At 50.2% G+C, this 7,460-nt stretch overlaps 1 long non-coding RNA gene across 1 annotated transcript; it reads right to left on the bottom strand.

Moving 5' to 3' along the window:
* Window positions 1–391: 391 nt before the first annotated feature.
* LOC140699122 (uncharacterized) lies at window positions 392–6,949 on the bottom strand. The gene is made up of 2 exons (XR_012077122.1): window positions 6,706–6,949; window positions 392–630 (listed from the first exon to the last, which is right to left on the bottom strand). It is a non-coding gene; the product is annotated as an uncharacterized lncRNA (long non-coding RNA).
* Between the last annotated feature and the right edge of the window lie 511 nt (window positions 6,950–7,460).

Here is a 7,460-nt window from a genome sequence, read left to right on the forward strand (position 1 = left end):
GGGTGTGCCATAGCATTTGATGCTAGATATATAATAAGCCTTAATTGTGCCAATCCAGTAGGATTTTCCCTGATATGTGCACTCTGAAGCGGAGTCATAGCATTGACTCGGCTGATAAGTATAAGCTGAAAATACAGGCCGGTATATGGACCACCTGTCACCCGGTTCCATGCAGGTGCACTGTACAGCCAAGGAGAGTGAGGACATTAGCATTAGTAACATCAGCCTTATGATTATCTTAGACATGATGCTGCGGTGATGGCACTAATTATAAGAAGATATAAAACAGCTATCAGGATTTTATGGCCTATGTTTCAGTCAGGTGGGGTGGCGCTAGCTAGCCCCACTGCTAGTACGCAGACTGGTATAGAAAACAAGGAAAGAGGCAAGGGAGCACAAAAGAAATATATTTAACAGCTGCGTTGGGCTTTCCTCAAGCTTCGGCCGTGCGTTGACTAGCCAGCTTCCGGGTGTGGCTAGAGCAGGGCTCGTCGATCCTTTTCTGGTCCCTCTTGATCTTGATCTTGAGCGGGTCTCCCGGGACACTCTCAATTTTCTAGGGACCCTCTGTCTGAGGTGCAGTTGCTCTCTTGACTCTGGAGTGGTGGATCCAAGGGACGATTCCTGCAACTTTAACAGCTGTAGGAGTAGTTAATACCACTAAATATGGTCCCTTCCATGTTGGTTTGAGAGGTTCCTTTTTCCAATCCTTCACCCATACCTGGTCACCTGGTTTATGGGGATGCACTTGAACCCCTAATGAAATGGGGGTTTTCTCTATCACCCAACCCCAAACTTCTCGTAGTACTTTTCCTAGTCCCAACAGTTGTTGTTGGAGCCCTAGATTTCCTATTTCTGGGGTGGGGTTTCTCATCCTGACTAAAGGTGGCGGTCGCCCATAGAGGATTTTAAAGGGAGAGTACCCAATATTAAATCTTGGGGTGCATCTAATTTGCAACAGAGCCAGGGGTAGAATGTCCACCCAGGGAAGCTGGGTTTCTTGGCTGATTTTAGCTATAATTTGTTTTAGAGTTCTGTTTATTCGTTCTACTTTCCCTGAGCTTTGAGGCCGGTATGCTGTGTGTAGGTTCCAGCGAATGCTCAGTGCCTTTGCCACTTGCTGTACAATTTCTGACACAAAGGCGGGTCCATTGTCAGACCCGATGGAGGTAGGCATTCCAAATCGAGGGATAACATCCCTGAGAAGAGCCTTTGTCATTTCCCTTGCTTTCTCTGTCCTGGTGGGGTAGGCCTCTACCCACCCTGTGAAGGTGCAGACAAAAACCAGCAGGTACTTATATCCCTTACTGGGCCCAAGTTCAGTAAAGTCCACTTCTAAATCTTCAAAGGGAGCCAATCCACATCGTTGTATTCCCATTGGCCCAGTGAGCCCTTGTTTTGGATTGTTTTGTGCACAGAGCAAGCAGCGTTGGGAAACTGATGCACATAGAGTAGGGAGACGAGAAATTAGGAAATATCGCTTTAAGAGGGCCTCTAAAGCTGTTTTTCCCATATGTGTGGCTTCGTGCTGTTGTTGGACTAAACGATAAGCTAGTCGTTCTGGGATGAAAACCCTTCCATCCGTCATGATCCACCATCCGTCCTTTCTTTTCTCTCCTCGTTTAGCCTGTGCCCACTTGTTTTCATCATGACTATATTCTGGGGCAGTGGGTAGCTCTGGCGCTGCCATAACTTTAATTACTGAGTGTTCCCAGGCGGCTGCTTCTCTTGCCTTTTGATCAGCTAGCCTGTTCCCCTGGCTCACAGGGTCATTTCCTCTTTGATGTCCCTTACAGTGAATAACGGCCACTTCCTTTGGATCCCATATTGCCTCCAGTAACTGTAAAATTTCTTCTTTGTTTTTGATTTCTTTTCCCCCAGCAGTCAAAAGTCCTCTCTCCTTATAGATGGCTCCATGTACATGCAAGGTTGCAAATGCATATTTGGAATCAGTGTATATATTGACTCGTTTTCCTTTCCCTTCTCTTAGTGCCTGGACCAGTGCCCAGATCTCTGCTCGCTGAGCAGACCATCCTGGGGGAAGGGACTCTGCCTTTATTACCTCTCGGGTTGTTGTTACAGCGTAACCTGCTCGCCGTTGTCCATCTTGCATGTAACTGCTGCCGTCTGTGAAAAGTTCCAGGTCTGGGTTTTGCAGGGGCTTGTCGGTTAGATCAGGCCTGCTTGCATACACCTCTTCAACGATTTCTTCGCAGTTGTGGTCAGGCTGCCCTTCCCCTTCAGGCAAATATGTGGCTGGGTTTAAGGTTTGCACAGTCTCTAGACGGACTCTTGGATTTTCACATAGAAGCCCCTGGTAGTGGGTCATCCTTGTGTTAGTTATCCATTTGTAACCTGGGCCATTCATCAGGGCCACCACAGAATGGGGCACTTTTACATTTAAAGTCTGTCCCAGTGTGAGTTTGTCTGCCTCATTGACCAGGAGGGCTGTGGCAGCGAGGGCCCGTAAACAGGGTGGCCATCCTGATGCTACAGGGTCCAGTCTTTTAGATAAATAAGCCACAGGGCGCTGCCATGGCCCCACATTCTGAGTTAGGACTCCAAGAGCAGTTTGGTCTTTTTCATGTACAAACAGATTAAACTCTCGTGTTACATCTGGTAAGCCTAGTGCTGGGGCTTGGGTTAGTAGTTCCTTTAATTGCCTAAAGGCATTTTTTTGTTTAGTTTCCCATTTGAGGGTTTCTTTTCTTGATCCAGCAGTTGCTTCGTAGAGGGGCTTGGCTATTCTTGAAAATCCGGGGATCCAGATCCGGCAAAACCCAGCTGCGCCCAGGAACTCTCTCAGTTTCCTTTTTGTTTCCGGTCTGGGTATGGCACAAATAACTTGTTTTCGTTCTGGTCCTAGGGCTCGGTGTCCCTCTGAGATAATAAATCCCAAGTATTTGACTGTCTTTTTGCACATCTGGGCCTTTTTCCATGAGACCTTGTACCCAGTTGTTTGGAGTAACCCTAGGAGGGCTCGAGTTCCTTTCCAACAGTCCTCTTCACTGGGGCTGGCTAACAGCAAGTCATCCACATACTGGAGCAGAGTACAGTTCAATGTTTCCCCAGGGAATTTTACAAGGTCTGCGGCTAGTGCCTCTCCGAACAAGGTGGGCGAGTTTTTAAAGCCTTGGGGGAGACGTGTCCATGTCAGTTGAGTTTTTCCTCCTGTATGGGGATCCTCCCATTCAAATGCGAATATGGGCTGGCTCACAGGTGAGAGTCGAAGACAGAAGAAAGCATCTTTAAGGTCTAGGCATGTAAACCATTTGGCATCTGCCGGAATGAGGCCCAGAAGAGTGTATGGATTTGGCACTGCTGAATGTATTGTAGTGACTACTTCATTTACTTTTCGTAAGTCCTGCACTGGCCTATAATCTGTTCCTTCTGCTTTCTTCACTGGGAGCAACGGTGTGTTCCAGGGAGATCTGCACTCAGTTAGGATTCCCTCTTGTCTGAGGCGCTGTATATGCTTCTGGATTCCTAGGTGGGCCTCTCGAGGCATGGGATATTGCTTCTGTCTGACTGGGCTGGCTCCAGGTTTGAGGTCAATCACCAGTGGTGCCTGATTATGTGCCAAGCCTGGTGGTCCATTTTCAGCCCAGACTAATGGAAACTCTTCCAGGAGTTTGTAAGGATTTTCCTGGAGTTCTCTGCTCTCATACAGACGCCACTCTTCTTCTCGGGGAACTGAGATGGCTAGAATCATAGACTCTCCCTGTAGGGTCAGATGTGCCTGTTTCCCGGGGACAAAGGTAATTTGTGCCCCCAATTTAGACAGAAGGTCTCTTCCAAGCAATGGTATTGGGCATTCAGGCAAATATAAAAATTCATGTGTCACTAGATGGCCCCCTACTTGACAGGATCGTGGTTGGCAGAAATGGCGGGCAGTTGAGTCCCCAGTAGCCCCAATAATAGTCGCCTTTTTTTTGGTCAGGGGGGCTACAGGTTGGGTCACCACAGAATACTCTGCTCCTGTGTCTACCATAAAAGTCATTGGTTGGCCCCCTATAAACATCTTGACCTTGGGCTCCCGGGGGCCCAGGGGCAGGGAGCCCGGTCTCTCCTATTCTGAGTTAACCCCAGCCAGTCCGATGTGATTACTGGCTGGTAGCTCCAGCTGATAAGTAGGCCTTTTAGGGAGTGCTCTCTTTCCATCCTTTCTGTTTGGGCACTCGCTCTTCCAGTGCCCAGTCTCCCGGCAGTATGCACATTGGTCTCGGCCCAGGGGCATCCATGGTTGGGGTCCCCTCTTCCGGGGTGGTGCAGGGTTCTGGCTGAAGCCTGTTTTCCCCAGGGCTGCTGCAAGGAGCGCGGCTTTCTGCTTCATTCGCTGGTCTGCTTCTCGTTGGGCTTCCCGTTCTCGGTTTACAAAAACTTTGTTTGCTACTTCCAGCAGCTGTGTAGCGTTCATCCCTGCGAATCCATCCAGTTTTTGGAGTTTCCGGCGTATATCTGGGTATGATTGGGCTACGAAGGCAACGTTGACCATCCGTTGGTTTTCTTGGGCCTCAGGATCAAAAGGAGTGTAGATTCGGAATGCTTCACACAGTCTCTCATAGAAGTCAGTGGGGGTTTCGTCTGGCCTCTGGGTCACTGTGGTCGTTTTAGACATGTTAGTTGGCTTCTTGGCTCCTGCTTTTAGCCCTTGTAGGATGGCCTCCCGGTACTCACGTAGTGCTTCTCTTCCTTCTTGAGTGTTAAAGTCCCAATCTGGTCTGGTGTCAGGGGCACGTGTCATGGCCCACGCCTCAACATCTATTGTGTCCCCAGGGGCTCGGCCCTGCAGCCATTTTCGTGCTTCAGTGAGAATACGTCTCCTCTCCTCTGTATTGAAAAGAGTCAGAAGCAGCTGGCGGACATCTTCCCAGGTGGGCCGGTGAGAATGGAAGATAGACTCTATGAGGTCAATCATAGCCTGTGGCTTTTCAGAGTAGGAAGGAGTGTGATGGCGCCAATTGAGAAGGTCTGTGGTGCTAAAGGGTTGGTAGTAGAGTACGGGGTGCCCAGGCTGAACAGTCCCGTCTTCCCCAACTTGCTGTGGCCCTTGTGTCTCCCGCAGCGGCATTTGGAGGGCCGGTGGTGCTGGCTTCACGGCTTGTGCTGAGCGGAGTCTCCTTCCTACCGGCTCAGGCTGGGGGCTGAGTTCTGCCTCTGGGTCCTCAGGTTGGGGAGGTGGTGACACAGAGGGTGGTGTTGTCTCCAATGGGACTGGAGGTGTTTGTGCCTTGGGGGCATATGGAGGGGGCAGGCATATCTCGTCTTCTGCGTCTCCCTGGAAAATCGGTTTTTTTCTGTCTGTCTTTTTGGCCTGGACTGGCTGAGCTGCTAATATCTTGCATTGTCCAGGTCCATTTGAGCAAAACCGAATCCATGGGGGTAGAGTCTGGGCGATATTCAGCCAGGAGTCAATGTAAGGGAATTGATCTGGGTGGCCTGGGGTTCCAGTGATTATTTGATAGACTGCTCGCACTGTTGCTAGGTCCAGAGTTCCTCCTGAGGGCCACCCGACTCCAAAGGCAGTCCATTTAAGCTCACACAAAGTGCGCAGCCTGCCAGGGGTCATTCGAATTCCATAGTCTCCTGAGAACCCCTTTTTGAAATTCTTAATCATGCAGTCTAGAGTGGTGGGTTTTGACTTAGAGCCTCCCATTCTTTTAGATATTTAAGGATAATAGTTCTGTTGCTTTAGATGTTTGGGAAGGTAGCCTTTATATCTTTTTCTTCTTCACTCTTCAAAACACCGGAGTTCCCAGAGAGACTGCTCTCTTGCTGGGTCTATGAGTTGTTTTAAGGCTAACTTGGTCAGGGACTCTGGGTTCCAGTCTCAGCTGATGTCTCTGGATCTCAAGGCCTCAAGCAGTTTCAGGGACTTTCTTCATTAAATCCTCTCTATATTCTGAACTAACGTATCAGGGGCGTGGGACTGACGGCAGATGGCAAAACAAATGGACTAGAAAAGGGACCTCCAGGGCTGGGCAAGCCCGGTCCTGAAGGAATTCATCTTCTAAACTTACGTCCTGGGTGTCTGGGGCTAGGCAAAAGGGGCACTACTTGGTTCAGTTCAGTAGGGGAACAATAAGTCTCGGGTGTTCTGTGACAGAGTCAGGTAGGAGACTTTCTCAAAGAAATAGCATCCTAGCCTCCAAGGGCACAGGGGCGTTGACTCATTGGCTATGTCCTTTTCCCTCCCAGTGTAGCCACCCTGTGCCGGTGTCGCAGACAAGACAAAGGAGGGTTTTCGTTGCGTCCGCCTGGCCGCTCCCCTCGCGGGGACGAAGGTGCCTCTTAGCTTTGGCAGGTCAGTATAAGCCGCTGACTCCGATCGGGACCCTGAGGGACCGATACCGCCCTGAGCCGTATGAGGTCACCACGGAACCGCAGGTTGGGACTCACTCGAACTCCGTAGCAGAATGCCGTGGAGCTACAAACTCGAGCCTGATCGCATGCTTCACAGGCCGCTCATTCACTCACACACACACACACACAGAGGTTAACAACATCCCTCCCACCAATACCAATATCCTATTTCCTGTAGGAGGGGATCAGCCTCCTCTTCTGTCCACTGGGACAGGACCTGATTCCTGACCTGATTTCTGATTTCCCCGTCTGAGTTACCATCAGACGGAGAGCCTGTAGGAGGGGATCAGCCTCCTCTTCTGTCCAATGGGACAGGACCTGATTCCTCCCGGGGGATCCTACCTTGTCCGGACGGCCACCTGGTGAGTCTGTCCGTCCCTCCATGGAGTCTGGCTCTGGTTGTAGCCCAGCCACCCGGGGGGCCGAGTTGCCGTCACGAAAGAGAACCCGGAATACCGTCGGGTGGCGCCACCTCGTTCGCTGCCGGAGTCCCGTCCCCCGGTCGGCCGGAGCCACCAGTCCAGCGGCTCAAGGGGCCGGCGTGGTTGTATCTCGCTGGGGCCTCCAAAAATGTTACGGAAATGACAGGCCAGCCAAGAAACAAGCACCACTCGGAGGGTTGGAGTACTCAGATTTATTACGCCGGCGGGCTCAGAGGGGCTTCTGCTCCGAAGCTCTGAGCACCTCCAAGACGTGCACATGAGGTTTTATAGGGTTAATTACAAGTATGGGGCTATTAGCCAATAAGGTTCAAACAACAAAAAGCAAGGAATCAGTACACTGGAGCTTATCAATTTGGAACAGATCACGTTACTGACACTTGTTGAGCTTGGATTTACGAGTTAACTTGTTAGCCCAGTAAACTGACACTAAACTTTAGATTTACAAGTTAGCCCGGCAGAACTTATATCAGTAAACCAACACTTATCACACTTAGATTTGTGACTGAGCTCGTTAGCCCAATAGACTGACACTAAACTTCAGATTTATGAGTTAGCCCAGCAGAACTCAGATCAGTAATCCGACACTTGTTGCACTTAGATTTGTGACTTAGCTTGTTAGCCCAGCTGGGCTTTTCCTTCACACTCCCAGGGTGA

The sequence above is a fragment of the Vicugna pacos genome, chromosome 11, assembly GCF_048564905.1.
Source record: "Vicugna pacos chromosome 11, VicPac4, whole genome shotgun sequence".
In the NCBI taxonomy this organism is placed as follows: Eukaryota; Metazoa; Chordata; class Mammalia; order Artiodactyla; family Camelidae; genus Vicugna; species Vicugna pacos.